Consider the following 18,116-nt stretch of genomic DNA (forward strand, 5'->3'; position numbering starts at 1 on the left):
AGCGCTAAAAATCATAAGGTTAATAATATAGGGAGTTCGTTTTTTCATGTAGGGTAAGAAAACCTTCACTTCCCAACCAAGCAATCTCCAAAGTCCAAATTAAGGTAACTTATATGATTGTCGAAGAGATAAACACCTTGGGAAGCTTCCTTGAGTAATAAATATAATATATAGAGACACACTTTAACCTAAAAGGCCTAAGCCCTATGAGTATGTGCTCAATTATGTTATATTAATCACTCATTCTTCTCATCTTTATTCAATGTGGGACTTCACTCATACATGTTACTTAACAATCCCCCCCTCATATGTGAGTTTGCCTCTCTATGGGCTTCAAGACCTCTCTATGGGCCATGAACAAGTCCTACTCATTCCTTCTTGACTAATGGGTTTTTCATTTCATCAACGCGTCATCCATGGGAACCACGTGTCAACCCCGCACGCACATCCATGGGAACCCTACACGTCCATGTCCATGGGAACCTCGCATCACACCATTATTTAGCACCATTAGCAATATTCCTTTTTTTTTTTTTTTTTTCAATATCTTTGTGTGTGAACCATTTAATATAACATATAGAAACACATTTTAACCCAAAATGCCTAAACCTTATTAGTATGTGCTTAATTATATTATATTAACTATTCATTCTTCTCATCTTTATTCAATGTGAGATTTCACTCACACATGTTACTCAACAATCTCCTCCTCACGTGTGAGTCTGCCTCTTTATGAGCTTTAAGACCTCTCTATGGGCCATGGACAAGTCCTACTCATTCCCCCTTACCTAATAGTCTTTTCATTTCATCAACACGTCATCCATGGGTCTCTCGTACGCCATCCATGGGAACCACGTGTCAACCATGCACATCCATGTCCATGGGAACCTCGCATCACACCATTATTTAGCACCATTAGCAATATATAAATATATATATATATATATATATATTCAAGATCTTTGTGTGTGGGTCATTTAATATAACATATAGAAACATACTTTAACCCAAAAGGCCTAAACCCTATGAGTATATACTCAATTATATTATATTAACCACTCATTCTTCTCATCTTTATTCAATGTAGGACTTCACTCATACGTGTTACTCAACAATCTCCCCCTCACATGTGAGTCTGTCTCTCTATAAGCTTCAAGACCTCTCTATGGGCCATGAACAAGTCCTACTCATTCCCTCTTGCCTAATGGGTTTTTCATTTCATAAACATGTCATCCATGGGTCTCTCGTATGCCATCCATGGAAACCATGTGTCAACCCCGTATACACATCCATGAGAATCCTGCACGTCCATGTCCATAGGAACCTTGCATCACACCATTATTTAACACCATTAGCAATAGTCCTTTGCTGGGCTTTCCATACACTACCATAGACTCTGATACCACTTTTCGGGGAAATAAACACCTTTGAGAGCTTCCTTAAGTAATTAATATAATATATAGAGACACACTTTAACCTAAAAGGCCTAAGTCCTATGGGTATGTGCTCAATTATGTTATATTAACCACTCATTCTTCTCATTTTTATTCAACGTGGGACTTCACTCACACATGTTACTCAACAATAATTACTAATATAAATTCTTACATTGTCTCGTCTCGGTATTGCGTCTTTCTATATGAGTCTTACGATTGATCCTCTTGTAAACAAACATAAAAAATTACTTATTTTCTTATCTAATTCTCATTACGTATCAACGAAAGTATGACGATAGAAATTATAAGTTTTACTGAATTATAATTAAAGATACCAGTTCCACATGGACATGTGTTCATGCTAATGCATGGTAGATTTTATGAGAATTAGCATTGACCAAACAGTAATGCATTTGGTTTTAGTGGTTTATCAATATCATATTATATTATATTATATATATATATAAAATAAAAATAAAAATAAAAGTTAGGCTTAGACGCTGTGGTTACGCCATGTGACTTCACCAAATTGCAGAAATTTTATTAAATTTTTAGATTTTTAAAGAATTAAAAATGAATAGTATACTACCAGGACTCTAATTTATTCTTATCATTAAATAAAATTAGATTAACATTATTTTTTTTTTGTTAGGATATATTTCTTAAATTAAGGGATAATATTTAACATACAAAAATTTAATTTAGATAATATTTATCATCTAATTAACATTAATTTTTATTTGTTAAGATATATTTCTTAAATTAGGGGATAATATTTAACATACAAAAATTTAATTTTTATATATACAATAAAATTTAGGCTTAGATGCTGTGGTTGCGCTATGTGGCTTCACCAAATTACAGAAATTTTATTAAATTTTTAGATTTTTAAAGAACTAAAAAGGAATAGTATACTACTGGAACTCTAATTCATTCTTATCATTAAATAAAATTAGATTAACATTATTTTTTTTTGTTAGGATATATTTCTTAAATTAAGGGATAATATTTAACATACAAAAATTTAATTTAGATAATATTTATCATCTAATTAACATTAATTTTTATTTGTTAAGATATATTTCTTAAATTAGGAGATAATATTTAACATACAAAAATTTAATTTAGATAATATATCATCTTTTGTTTTTTTTTAGATTTTAAAAATATATATTATATATAATTTTTCTTCTCCTATAATTTTTAAATTGACAAAAATTTTAATTTGATTATAATCCAAATTCTTCATTTAATCCTTATTTTTTAAGTGTAATATATTATAATCCAAATTCTTCATCTAATCCATTTAATCCACATAATTTAGAATCTCTATTCACGATAAGGCTAGGCTAAGTTCTACAACTTCGCACAGTATCCTTTTACCTCACCCCCTAGCAATTCGAGCTATTATGATCAAAGGAGTGAAGGTATTTGCGACAACATGTATGCTAACATTGAGCTTGACTAATACAACTTTTATTTATTTATTAAACATGTCCTAAAATTGTTAGGATACTAGAAAAGCATTGATGAGGTGCTGTGGTATGATACTAGGATTTAGCAATTTTAGGATAGATTATTAATAATAAAAAATAAAAAATAAAAAAAGATAATTATACTCCCCATCCTTATCTTTTGATTGAGAAAATTACACTTTATTCCAAACCTGTCTTAACATTCATTTTCCAAAATTATTTCTACATTCAAAATGGATTGGATTGATTAAAAAAAAAAACCACTTTCATTGGGAGGATATACACACAGGGAGGAATAAATAATAAATTTGTTATCTACTTTTTTAAAAAAATATATATATATTTTGTTTTAATTTATTTATTTTTTGGATAAATATCAAATTTTTGGACAACCAAAAAAAAAAAAAAAAAAACTAATAGCGTTAACAACTTGATCTTTATCATATATTAGGGAAAAACATTGTAATTAACGTTAACAACTTGATTTTTATGGTATTTGATTTTATATAAATTTATTTTTTTATTTTTATTTATATTTATATTTTTTTCTTATAACAACTTCTTCACAACTTAAAATTATTATTTTAAATAGAAACAACTTCTTAACAAAAAAAATTTTTGGGTTGAAGTTTACCATGGTTGAAATTTTGTTTGTTAGATAAATATAGGAATGATTATGGATAATAGTTTTATTATGCCATGACTCTCATCTTTAGATTTTCAGGTCGCTATAAATAATAAGGCCAGATTCATGATTTATTTCACTAATGTAAGGACTGAATTTGGATTAGACCCAGTGTAGGATTGAGTTTAAGCCCAACAAACCCAAACAATGAATTTATAGTGGGGGTGAAAGAACTAGTTCTACTCCAATAGATGGACCATAAAAGTTGCTAAATTAAGATTATTGAACACAAGTAAATAAGAAAATCCATCATCGGCACAGCCTGAGGAGCTTGTGTCATGATACCTTCTACTGTAACAAAGCTACAAGAGTTCACTATATTCTTACAAAGAATTCTTGATTTTTTCCGATCCTTTTCTTTAGGCCACTTTCCCATGCTTTATACTATAATTTTGGTGTCATCTCCATCATACACGTGTAGGTTAGATTCGAGGAACTCCTTCTTGTTCCATCCAACACCTCTCAGAACCATCAAATAGTAGCTGTAAAACTACTTGGCCACTGTTCAGGTATCATCTCTACATTAATGTGATCAAAGAGTTAGTTGGGAGGTATTTAATGTGAAGATAGCAGCTTTTGAAGATATTTGTTGCCTCCCTTTACTCACCCCTTACCCAACGTCCAACTCCTAGTTGTGATGCAACTTTGAAGAAGGTCTAGGCTGATAGGACATTCTTACTGACCTCAGATCCTTATTTCCGAGATGACTTTTCTCCTCGGACGTGTGTTGGACTTATCTCGTACTATCTTTATTTTTCTCTTTATACCATTCCCATTATAACCTCATTTGGCCATTTCCGGATTGATTAATGTTCTCAGATTGGGCCATAGGCCTAATTCGTATAGTTTTAATAATACCTCCTAACTAACTGGCCCCCACAATAACCTCTCAAAATCTTACTTTTCAACTCCTTGGGGGGAAATGAGGATTTTGATGTCCTCAGCCCATCCTGTCTATAGTTTTATTTCGTCTTCCTGATCTCCTAAATGCCTTTTTACCTACTCAAGGCATGCTCCTAACGCTTCGGTGTCCAGAGCGTGCCATCATTAAATTTTGGCAGTACCTTTGTCCCCCACGTTCAACGGCATGATGTAAATCGAACGGTGGAGGATTTTTCTAGTTTTACGAGTGGGAATTTTCCTACTTGTAATTTTTGCGCCAGTATAAATTAGCTTTTCAAATCAATTCCTTTCCCTACTTTCAACAATCACACAGTCCTAGAGCACATACACTGAACCTGTTATTCTTTCTCACCTCCCTATGCGTCTACAAATACTAAAAATTTGTCCGAGGATCTTCTTTTCAAACCTGTAAGTTTCCTTGAACCCTCTCAGTTTTCATTTTGAAACTTGTTAATTTTTCTTCAAAACTTCTTAGGAAAATGGGAAAGTTCAAATGTTAAGTTGAGTCCAAGGAGGGTATGGAAAAGTTTAGGGCTAAGTACGGGATCCCACCAATAGTAGGCATGAGGTACGCCGCCCAGGGGGGAATGGGTAGATGCTAGGAAAACAGGAGAGGTGGCCATTCCTATGATCGCCTTCATAGAGGGAGGGATGACCATTCCCATGGGTACCATCACTAGGAATTACCTCAGGTTCTTTAGACTATCTCCCACACAGTGCGCCTCAAATATGTTTAGGGTATTGGGAAGTATAGAAGCTCTAAACGAGAGAATGAACCTAAATTTGACCCACCACAATGTGAATTGGGTATACAACTTGCACCATCTGACGAGATAGGGATATTACTTTAAGTCGAGGTATCCTGCAGTAAGGTTAACCCAGTGCCTCCCTACATCAAACAAAAACTTAAAAGAGGCCTTCTTAATCTTTTCTAGGGAATGGCACGATGGTCTACCCTATCTGACTAAGGAGGGAAAACTAGGTGGGGGTGTAGCCGTAGACTTATGTGTCTTGGTTTGTGTATATATATATATATATATTTTTTTTTTTACTTCCTAATACCCCTGCTTCTGACAATTTTTTTTTTTTCATTTTAATGATTTTGCAGATAAAAGTTCTACTAGACCCCAGCTCAGTTTAGTCAACAAAGAGAGTTTGGATAGGATTTTACGGGCCGAGGTGTACGTAAACGAGGCCGACGGTCAACTACGAGCGGTACACCTGATTCTCAAGTATACACCCATTTCTCTTGCCTTCCAATCCCTTAAGTACGTGATAAAAGCCAACGATCCTCGGCTCCACTGTATCAGTGTTGCCTGCCAAGGGTTCGTTGTTCCAAAGGGTATTCCAATTCCTAAAGGTACTCCCCGTACTCAACCACTCTTTGTTGCCACCCCTTTAATAGGAGCATCCTCATTCCAACTCATTCTTGAAGAAGGGGAAGAAAAGAAAGAAGAAGAAAAAGAAGATTTAGAGGGGATCGTAGACGTATCAGACTCCTCGGACGAATTTGAAGTGTTTAACTAGCCTTTATCCCCCAAGAGTATATCAGACGAAATGGGTATCCAAAGGAAATCCCAAAGGAGTTTGATGGAATTAATAGAGGACCAACCCGGGCGAGGTGCACTAGGGAAATCCACCCAGCCCAAACTTCCTCTTCTTCCTCCCAAATCTCCTCTACCTCCTCCTCAACCATCTCTACCTTCCAGACCTGAACCTGCTGATCCGAAGAGGAAGAGAGAGTAGAAAGATAAAGATGTGGTGGAGACCGGGAGATCTCGTCCTACTCATGAAGACAAGGCTCAACGAGCTGCAACGTTAGCCATGCATCACATCGAGGCATGGAAAGGGCGAATAATCAGCCTCCGGAGCCTTAGGCTTCGCTTCCAGCACCCATGCTCGGTAGTGAACCCTTAAGAGATGATGCATCACTCAAGGATTTCAATGGGGGTATTGGGTGCCATGTTGCTTCGGCCTTGGAAGAGGCTTTGTTACTTCCAAATGATATGGTCGAGCTGCGGAATATCAGAAAGAACGAGGTTTTCCTCAATGTCAAGAGATATTTGGGCATGGTATGATGCTAACCCCTTTTTTTTACTTATAATTATTATATATATATATATATATATATATATTCTTTTTATTTGTTATGTTACTGACCCTTTTCTTTTAGGCTGTCCAAGCCACTATTAGACAAACTTTTAATCTATCAATTCTAATAAGTTTCCAACTCTGAGAAAATATCCAAACGTTTAAATAATAGCCAAGTCCAAAGTACCTTAAAATGCCTTAAGTGATGCTCATGGACTTTATTTTGTCTTATAATTTTGTCATAACTCAGTTCAATGTTTATTAATTTCCACTAAGTTTGTGGTCCGAGGAACTTGACATAACTTAGTTTCTATTTAATACTTCAATAGATGCCAAAGGGTACTAATTTCCACAAAGTTTGTGATCTGAGGAACCTGGCATAACTTAGTTTTTGTTTTATACTTCAATAGATGTTAAAGGGTATTAATTTCCACTAAGTTTGTGGTCCGATGAACCTGACATAATTTAGTTTCTATTTAAGACTTCAATAGATGTCAAAGGGTATTAATTTTCACTAAGTTTGTGGTCCGAGGAACCTGACATAACTTAGTTTCTGTTTAATACTTCAATAGATATCAAAGGGTATTAGTTTCCACTAAGTTTGTGGTTCGATGAACCTGACATAACTTAGTTTCTATTTAATACTTCAATAGATGTCAAAAGATATTAATTTTCACTAAGTTTGTGGTCCGAGGAACCTAACATAACTTAGTTTCTGTTTAATACTTCAATAGATATCAAAGGGTATTAATTTCCACTAAGTTTATGGTCCGATGAACCTGACATAACTTAGTTTCTATATAATACTTCAATAGATGTCAAAGGGTATTAATTTCCACTAAGTTTGTGGTCTGAGGAACCTAACATAACTTAGTTTCTGTTTAATACTTTAATAGATGTCAAAAGTTATTAATTTTCACTAAGTTTGTGGTCCAATGAACCTGACATAACTTAGTTTCTATTTAATACTTCAATAGATGTCAAAGGGTATTAATTTTCACTAAGTTTGTGGTCTAATGAACCTAACATAACTTAGTTTCTGTTTAATACTTCAATCGATAAGGAAACACATGATACATGGTTGGAATAAATTAAAGAAAAACTAAACAGGACTATTTTTATTAATAATAATACCTCTTTAGATTGTTTACATTCCAAGGATAGAGTACAGTTTTCTCATCTTAATCTTCAAGATAATACGCATCTATTCCTTCCACCAAAGTGATACGGTACGATCTTTCCCAATTAGGTCCTAATTTTGCCCAGGCTGGATTCTTGATAGTCCCTAAAACTTTTCTCAATACCAAATCTCCTGGGACTAACAGTCTTAGCCTTACATTGGTATCATAACCTTACTTGAGCTTATGTTGGTAATAGACTAGTTGGACCATTGCATTCTCCCTTCGTTCCTCGATTAAGTCTGGACTTTTTTCTAGCAACCCATTGTTGCCGTCCGAGGTAAATGCATTTGTTCTTAGCATTGGGAAGCCAGTTTCCAGAGGAATCACAGCCTCGGCCCCGTATGTCATTGAAAAGGGAGTTTCCCCGATTGACCGGCAAGGCGTTGTTCAATATGTCCAACGGACATGCGATAATTCCTCCACCTATCTTCCCTTTGCATCATCCAGTCTCTTTTTAAGTCCGCTCACTATAACCTTATTAACAGCTTCAGCTTGCCCATTTCCTTGAGGATAAACTGGAATGGAATATCTATTCTTTATTCCAAGATCACAACAGTACTTCCTAAAAGCTTTACTGTCGAATTGAAGGCCATTATCCGAAATAAGGGTATGGAGAACACCAAATCGAGTAACGATGTTCTTCCAGATAAATCTCTTGACATCTACATCTCGGATATTAGCCAAAGGTTCAGCTTCGACCAGCAGATAATTTTTATTTCCCAGTGCCTTAGGAAAGGACTTACAATATCCAAACCCCATTGAGCAAATGGCAAAGGGTTGGAAAGAGGGATAAGAACTCCTCCAGGTTGATAGATGTTTGGAGCGAATCTCTGACATTGATCACACTTTTTAACATACTCTTGTGCCTCCTTTTGCATGCCTGGCCACCAGTACCCTTGAGTAATGACTCAATGAGATAAAGATCTTCCTCCTTTGTGATTTTCACAAATTCCTTCATGTAGCTCTTCTAGGAGTAATTCTAATGACTTGGGATGTACACAAAGCAGCTAGGGACCAAAAGAAGAGCGTTTATACAACTTCTTGTCCTTGAACAGCCAAAACCGATGAGCTTTCCTCCGTATCTTCTCAGCTTCTGCTTTCTCCTCGGACAATATATCTCTTTCGAGGAATAATAGTATAGGATTCATCCAACTCGGTCCTACCTTGATCTAATGGACTTAGAGCACGTCTTTCTCTAATGAGGTAGGGGTGCATAGGTCTTCGACAAGTATTACTCAAGGCAAATCTTAAGCCGAGGAAGTGGCAAGGGTAGCTAAGGAATCTGCATGGGTGTTTCCACTTTTGGGGATGTGCAATAAGTCGAAGAACTCAAACTTTATTTGCATATGCCTAACTTGACCTAAGTACTCCTGCATCCTTGCATCCTGGGCTTCCAATTCCCCTTTTACCTGGCCTACGACCAGTCTTGAATCTAAGAACATTTCTACTGCTTTTTCACCCATTTTTTGGACCATCGTCATTCCCATTAACAAAATTTCGTATTCTGCTTCATTATTTATAGCTGAGAACCCCAACCTCAATGATTTTTCAATGGTGATCTTCTCAGGAGATACCAGAACTAGCCCCACTCCTGATCCTCGCTGGTTTGCTGCCCCATCCACATATACTTTCCAGGATGGGGGATATTGTGTGGAGATTAGGCCAACCGATTTTTCATCCATGCCATGTTGCTTCACATCTATCTCTTCAGGAAATTCAGCAAACTTGGCTACTGGGTCAGCGAGAACTTGGCCTTTTACAAAGGTACGAGGCATATACTTGACATCAAAAGCTCCTAGAATTTTGCCCCACTTGGCAATTCTCCTTGTATAATCCGCACTCTGAAGTACTGATTTAAATGAAGTTGAGTTAGGACAACCATGGTGTGTGCCTGGAAATAATGGGGGAGTTTTCTTGTAGCATGCACTACTGCCAAAATGGCCTTTTCTAGTGGTAAATAGTGACTTGCTTACGTAGTAGACTGGTGTGAGAGTGCTTTTTTCTTTAGCACACAGGCCCAAGGATCCTGGGCCAAATAGTTGTATTTTGGTGGACTGGACTTGGTTCACCGCAGCTAAATATGGGCTGATTACGAACCAAGTTGTGCGCAAGTCACATAAATCTCCTCAAGGCAAAAATGCGATTCCTCCTAAGCAATAAAATACCATTATAAGTGTTTTAGTATCATAAAAGGATCCTTTACTCTTACAAAACAAGTGAAAGATGTTCATAATATTCACAATGAGAAAGATATTGAAATAGAATATTTAAGGCTTATCTTTTATCGTATAAACATTTTAAAGAATTCCTTCACTTGCTACAGCGGGCGTACTGTCATGGGATCCCGGGGCGTACTGTCGTGGGATCCCGAGGCGTATTAGGCCTGTAAGAACCCAGAATCTCTGGTTCTCTGCACTATTAGGATATATATATATATATATATTAATACACATACATATATGTAAGTGAATTTTATGAGAATGATTCAGCCACGAGGATCCTGGCCCCAATTCTCACAGACTTATGCTTTTGCACAAGACTTGTGGGATTTGGAACTCAAGTCCGAGTGGCTTTACTTGGGCAGGGACTCAGCTTTACAAGCAAGAATATATATGTATTGAGCAACAAGAAGCAGTAAAGAAATATGCAAAGTAATCGTTAGAAATTCTCAAATCAATATGAGATATTTCATTATTTTTCTTGATTGTGGATTACAAATGTGCTCACTAAGACGTGATACAAGGTTCAAATAAGCTCAAAAATTACAGACTTTGATGGCTATTCAAGCCTCTAAGACTTGCAAAGTTTGAATCCTTTTGAATCCAAGTATGTGCTATAGTGGCTGTTTCTGGGATACCGGGAGACATTCCTCTGTTTTTCTTAAATTTTACAGAGTTCTAATGACTCTGTTATGATATTCTTCCTACTGAAAATCCTCTTCCTTCAACATGGGTTTTCTCTTCCTTTTATAGCGTGCTTTCTAGGGCTCTGAGGTACTAGTGATTTCCCTCTTTTGCCCCTCAGAGCTCGTGCTGTGTCATTTTCTTAGGGGCTAGTCTCTTCCCTTTTTTCTCATGGTTTTCATCTTTCATTGCTGTTTCTCTAAAAGTCATTTGCTGACTTTCCATTCCAGGACGTCCTCAGCAATTAGCCTTCAATCTCTCTTCTTTCAAGTTTTCTCATTTTTCAGAATTGGCTGTCGGTGTTATTTCCTTTTTGTCGTTATTCCCAAATAGTTGGAATCTTTTACTGCTGGGTTGAAAGTTCTCTTCCAGTTGCTTCTTCGTATGATTTTCTCATTCTTGGTTCCTTGTGATACAGCTCATTTGTTCATGAATGTTTGCTTTATACTTTCTGATTCTTTGCTGCACCAGTGGGTACTTGAGAAGGACATCTCTGTTCTTCATTTCTTGTATTTCGTGGTACCTTTCTTGAGTTGTCTCAATTCTACAGTAGCTGTCCTGCATTACCTGAGGATCCCGGGCCTCTGAGGATCTCGGGCCTCTGGCAGCCTCTGGGTATCCCGGCCCAGTTCTTTCACTGAATTTTGCTGGACTTTTTGATGACCTTTTTGCTGGAAATCTGAATATAAATTAGGCCTTAATGTTGATTCTTCTTGCTACTTGAATTGGGCCTCCTTTACTTTTTCATGGAATGGGCATTCTTGTGAAATTTTGGCCTTCAACAACTGGTCGTTGTATTCCATCGTCTACTCGTATCAAAACAAAACTTACTACATGGGAGGCTACCATCAACTAGGCAAATAGAACCTTATCCATCTCAGGACTGGACATGATGGGCAACCGAGATAGATATTCTTTAAGCTGCTGAAAGACTATAGCACACTCCTCGGTCCATTCAAATCCTTTCCACTTATGCAATAAAAGGAAAAAGGGTCTACACCTATCTACTGATCTGGATATAAATTGGTTCAAAGCAGTAGTCATCCCAGTCAGTTTCTGGACCTCCTTGGGATTCCGAGGTTCTTGCAAGGCGTTAATGGCCTTAATCTGATCTGGGTTTACCTCAATTCCCTTGTGAGTCACCATGTAACCCAAAAACTTTCTCAAACCTACACCAAATGAACATTTGGATGCATTTAGGCGCAACTTATGCTTCTTTAGAACCTCAAAGACATTTGTGAGGTCTTCCATATGCTCCGACGCTACCTTGCTCTTTACAACCATATCATTAATATAGACTTCGATGCTCCTGCCCAGCTGCGGTTTGAACATTTTAGTCATCATCCGTTGATAAGTAGACCCTGTATTTTTCAAACCGAAGGGTATCACTTTGTAGTGATAGTTTCCAATGGGAGTAACGAAAACTGTCTTTTCCTAGTCGTCCAATGCTAGTGGTATTTGGTTATATCCTTGGAAGGCATCCAAAAAACTCATCTGAAGATGGCCTACTGTCGCATCCACCAGCTGATCTATCCAAGGCATAGGGAAAGGATCTTTGAGACAAGCCTTATTGAGGTCCATGAAGTCCACACACATACGCCATTTCCTAGTTTTTTTTTTCACCACCACCATGTTAGCTAACCACTGAGGATAGAACACTTCCTTGATAGCCTCTGCTTGTTTGAACTTTATTACCTCATTTCTGATAGCTTCGATGTGCTCTTTGGACGGACGCCGAGGTGGTTGTCTCTTCAGAGTGATAGAAGGGTTAGCATTCAAATGATAACAAATAAAACTTGGGTCTATACCCGGGGTTTCATATTTCCCTCTCCTGTGGAGGTAGTTGAGCCCCAACCTAAAAGAACTTCTCCGGATCATCGCCAATGACTACCTTTTCTAGATCTTTACATTTCGCTTCATCGGCCGGTTTATTAAAGGGCAACATCAGAGTTTCTGATTGCTATAAGTCGTTCGCAGCAGTAGCCGAGATTTCAATCTCAGGCCAATGTCGTATAGCTGCTACTAGGCATTGTCTGGCTGTGGACTGATTTCCTAAAATTTCCAACACTTGGCCTTCAAAAGGATGTTTCACCTTTTGGTGAAGAGTGGAGGAGACGGCCCCTAGGGTATGAAGCCAGGGTCTGCCCATAATGGCCATGTATGGAGAGAAAGCATCTATGACAATGAAGTCCACCTCTACCACATCTAGGCTGATTTGTACGAGTAATCTGATCTGACCTCTCGGAACAACCATTTTATCTTCAAAACTTACCAGTGGAGAACTATAGGCTATTAAGTTCATAGGTTTCAAATTTAGCCCCTTATACAGGTCAGGATACATTATCTCAGCTCTGCTGCCTTGGTCAATCATCACCCTTTTTACATTGTACCCACTAATTCTAAATGTAACCACCTAAGCATCACCATGAGGCTGTATGATTCCAAATTTGTCCTCATCCGAAAAACCCAACACTAGTGGGGTGCCCATCTTGATTCTCTTCGACATTGAGCTAGACTCCTCAGTTAGGTAATGGGATACCGACATTACTCTAGAGGGACAAGATCTGGTCCTTCCGGGGGCAATGAATATGACATTTATTATGCCGAGAGGGGGTCTTGAAGAAGCATCTCCCCGAAATTCCGAACCCGTTTGGCTTCCCCGTCCACTAGAGTGATGCAGGAGTTACTTCAATTTCCCTTCCCGAACCAGCTGGTCTAAATGGTCTCACAAGTTTCTACAATCTTTGGTGGTATGCCCATGGTCCTGATGATATTGGCAATAAAGGTCCTAGTCACATCTCATAGGATCTTCTGCCATCTTGTTTGGTCATTTGAAGAATGGTTCATTTTTAATCTTCTCTAGCACCTGCTACACCGGCTCTCGAAACACAGTGTTAACCACCTGGGTGTTAGCAGATCCTGACTGCCCAACAAAGTCTTTCTGAGACCAGTTATTATTGTACTAGTCCGACCTGAAATCCCTCATCTCTTGAGGGATCACCTTAGCCTTTCCTTTCCTCTACAGTTGGTTTTCTTCTACCCTCTTGTACTTGTCAATCGAATCCATCAATTGACGTACACTAGTAACAGGCTTACCAGTTAGAGATTTCCTCAAATCATGCTTGGCTGGAAGGTAATGGCCACATCATCGTACTCTCCTTCTATTTCGTTAAACATCTCCCAGTATTTATCTGAGTAGGCCTTAAGAGTCTCTCCCTCCTACATGGACATAAATAATAAGGATCTCAAAGGTCGAGGAACCCTGCTACAAGTGGTAAAGCGAGCACCAAAAGCCCGGGTGAGTTTTTTAAAGGAGTCAATGGAGTTTGTCTTTAAACCATTAAACCACCTCATTGCTCCTGGGCCCAAGCTAGATGGAAAAACCTTACACATTGAGGCCTCATCTTTAGAGTGAACGGCCATCCTTTGACTAAAATGGCTAACATGTTCCACTGGATTTGTTTGACCATTATAAATGGTGAATGTGGATTGATGGAATCGCCGAGGAAGATTCGCACCTTCTATGTTTAGTGTGAAGGGTGATCTAGAAACTTGACTCAGCGCCTTGTTCATGGCATCATTCCCCAAGCTTTTGTGAGGCAGGCTCTTGTATCTACGTCTATGGTGGTACTCCTCATCATAGGAGAAAGTCTCGCTAGACGAAGTTCTGGATCTCCGTCTATAATTAGCACCATCTGTCTCTTCAAAGGATGGCTCGGAGTTGGGCAACGAATGTCTTCGCTAAGTGTGACGCAATTCCCTCTTCAATTCATCGATTTCACGTTGCATGTCTCTATCATCCTTTGCATAGGAAATATGACTCTTCCCTCAAGATTGACTTTTACTGGTATGAGTTGTGTGCACACTTTCCTCACGACCTCCTCTTCGTTTGAGGCTCCTACGTGGATCGCCATGTTGGGATCCCCTTGATTCTGCCTGGTGTAAATTAGCATCCATCTGGTATGGACCTGTCGCTGCCTGGTGTGGACCTGTTTTTTCCATCTTAGACGACGCATCCAAATCTCTTTCAGAGTAGATTAAGCTCTCCCCACAGATGGCGCCAATTGAAAGGACTGAATTTGGATTAGACCTAGTATAGGATTGAGTTTAAGCCCAACAAGCCCAAACAATGAATTTATAGAGCGTGGGTGAAAGAACTAGTTCTACTCCAACAGATGGACTATAAAAGTTGCTGAATTAAGATTATTGAACACAAGTAAATAAGAAAATCCGTCCTCGGCACGGCCTGAGGAGCTTATGTCATAATACCTCCTACTATAACAAAGCTACAAGAGTTCACTGTATTCTTACAAAGATTTCTTGATTTTTTCCGATCATTTTCTTTAGGCCACTTTCCCATGCTATATACTATAATTTTGGTGTCATCTCCATCATACACGTGTAAGTTAGATTCGAGGAGCTCCTTCTTGTCCCATCCAACACCTCCCAAAACCATCAAATAGTAGCTGTAAGATTGCTTAGTCGCTATTCAGGTATCACCTCCACATTAAGGCCAGAGAGTTAGTTGGGAGGCATTTAATGTGGAGGTAGCAGTTTTTGAAGATATTTGTCGCCTCCCTTTACTCACCCCTTACCCAACGTCCAACTCCTAGTTGTGATGCAACTTTGAAGAAGGTCTAGGATGATAGGACATTCTTACTGACCTCGGATCCTCGTTTTCGAGATGACTTTTCTCCTCGGACGTGTATTGGACTTATCTCGTACCATCTTTATTTTTCTCTTTATACCATTCCCATTATAACCTCATTTGGCTATTTTCGGATTGGTTAATGTTCTCGGATTGGGTCATAGGCCTAATTCGTACAGTTTTAATAATACCTCATGATTAACTGGCTCTCACAATTAATATTTTGAACATCCAAGTATCTATCATTTTTTTAAAGTTATTTGTTATTTGTTTTTCTCTCAAATTCAATCCCTCCTCTTCACTTCAAAAAATAAATTCCCAATTTTGTTTTTTGTTTTATTATTCATGTTGTCTTGTATTTTATTTTTTTCAGGGAGTTTCATTGAGGTTCCGAAGCACTTAATCAAAAGTTATGCTCAAAAAAATTTCTTGGAGTTTATATTTACATATTTTGTTTTGATGGGGTGAAATTTAGTGCCTCCCCCCCACACTTTCAAAGATATAAATTCAATTCTTATGTAAGTTTATCTACTTTTATTTTTTAATGTTTTGTAATTTGGTTTGTTCATAATTCTTAACTATTACATTGAGGTTACCACTTAAATATGCTTTCAATTATTATTTTTTTAATTATTGAATTCAAGGTTTTTCATTTAAATATGCACTTAAGTTTTAATTATACAAACTCCCTTTATATTTTTCAGACATCTCCTTTTATATTAGTTGCACAGTTATCTACCATATTCTATTCAATTAATTTGGGATTTATATATGAATTTTTTTTTTTAAAACTTAATCTTACACAATATGCATTCATTATATAACTTAAAGTAAAAAGTCACTTCGTTTAAAAAAAATAGAGTAAAAGATTATTTTATTTTTTATTATCTATTTAATTTTAATTAATATATAAATTTTTATTTTTTATTTTCTTAATTTACACATGATTCTTGATTAAACAATGCTAACACGGACATAACACAGTATAATTATATATTTATAGTTTTAAAATATCCACGGATGATGTGACCTTTTGTTTTTATTATTGCAAATAACTTTTAGTTTTGTAAGTTGTAATTTGAGTAATAAACAATTAAGTCTTTAAAGTTTTTGATTGTTCAACTAAGTCGGTATTCTTTTAATTATTATTATTATTATTATTTAATATATGTGTCAATAGTATCATTCTTACCGGAATATGATATCTAAAATTTAGTGAATTTATTTTTGAGATATTACATCCATAGGGAAAATTAATAACTTAAAAATACTTTTCATAATAATTTTTTTGGGGGGGTAAAATTACTCATCACCATCTTGACACTTCTAGTTTAGCATTGAATTCAAGTTAAGCCCTATTTTTTTTTTTTTTCCTACAGTTCTTTTGGGGTTTAAGAGAAAAGTCTCCATCCCTATAAATCTTGTCAAGACTAAGCACAAAAATTACTCATTATAAAAACTAAAAATTATTTTAACTTGCTCGTTATGTTAATGGGATTTTTTTATTTTAAAAAAAATTAAATGAACGTATGCTATTTCATTTTAACCTTTGAATTCCAATTAATCTTTGTTTAATAAAATGACGTTGACATATAAAAATATTGAAAGGCTGGGTATACAAATTAAAAATTTAGAAATCTAATTGAATGGTAATCCAAATTACATGGACCAAATATTAGTGTGAATCTTTCCTTTCCTTTCTCTTCTAAGTCAAAACTTATATGAAAAACAGTAAAGTCAATAATTTTTCCACTCTCTTTCTTTTTAGATAAACATCATGTTCCCTAAAAAAATAATAAAAATAAGTAAGATTAGCACCATGAATTGCCTGTGTAGGGGTAAAATCGCCAGATCATATAACGGACCTTAGGCCCATTGTAAATTTGACCACGTCCGAGGAGAAGGTGTCGGCACCAAAAGGGTCCCAGCCCAATTCTAATGGGCCCAAACTTGTTTAAAAGGCGATCCGAGGAGGAATGTCTCCTCGGACGTACTATGTATGGCTCAAGCGCACACCCTGCCAACAGTAAAAAATCACTCTAACGAGCATTAGTAGTAGGGATGAGCCCCACAAGCCCGTGAGAGAGAAGAAAGCACAAGATGCCAATGGAAAGATTACAGTTGCCACATTAAATGCATGGTAGCTACTTTTTTGGCCGCATTAATGTGGAGAGGACTGACGAACAGTGTTACCTTGGCTACTACAACTCACAGAAAGATGGGAGAGATGTCCGATGGAACTGGCACTCAAGTGAAGGTCCAGATGTTCGACAAGTGTAAAGTTCTGATGACCTCAATATATAAGAGAGAGGAGTCCCCATGAAGAGGGGACTGGAAAAAAGGAGGAAAAAGAGGGAACAAAAAAGAAGAAAGGCTATAACCTTTAAGTAGAGACAGGGATACACACCATACCTCTCCTCGGATCGCATACTTGATGGACATGAGAGAGATTTGCTTATTTTTAATTGTTGCATGGCATAAAGATAACTAGCGCGCACTTCGTAAGGGCCTAGTTCTGTAACTCATTCTCTATAAATTCATTGTCTAAGGCTCTTTGGACCAGAACCCCATAATTGTTGGGCCCTAGCCCAGAATCGAGTCCTTACAGTCTGCTAAGTCAATTACAGTTGTAAAGTTCGTACGTAGCTATTTAGATGCCGGAAGCAAGGGCTTTTTAAGAATGCGAATAAGATTTCTTTAGAGTAGAGTCTCCATTTTCATTTTTCTAAATGCAACTATCTATTATAAGCTGGGTTGCTACTAACTGGGGAGGCTTTAACTGACCAATTTTTTA

Source organism: Quercus lobata, chromosome 10 (assembly GCF_001633185.2).
Source record: "Quercus lobata isolate SW786 chromosome 10, ValleyOak3.0 Primary Assembly, whole genome shotgun sequence".
NCBI classification, from domain to species: domain Eukaryota; kingdom Viridiplantae; phylum Streptophyta; class Magnoliopsida; order Fagales; family Fagaceae; genus Quercus; species Quercus lobata.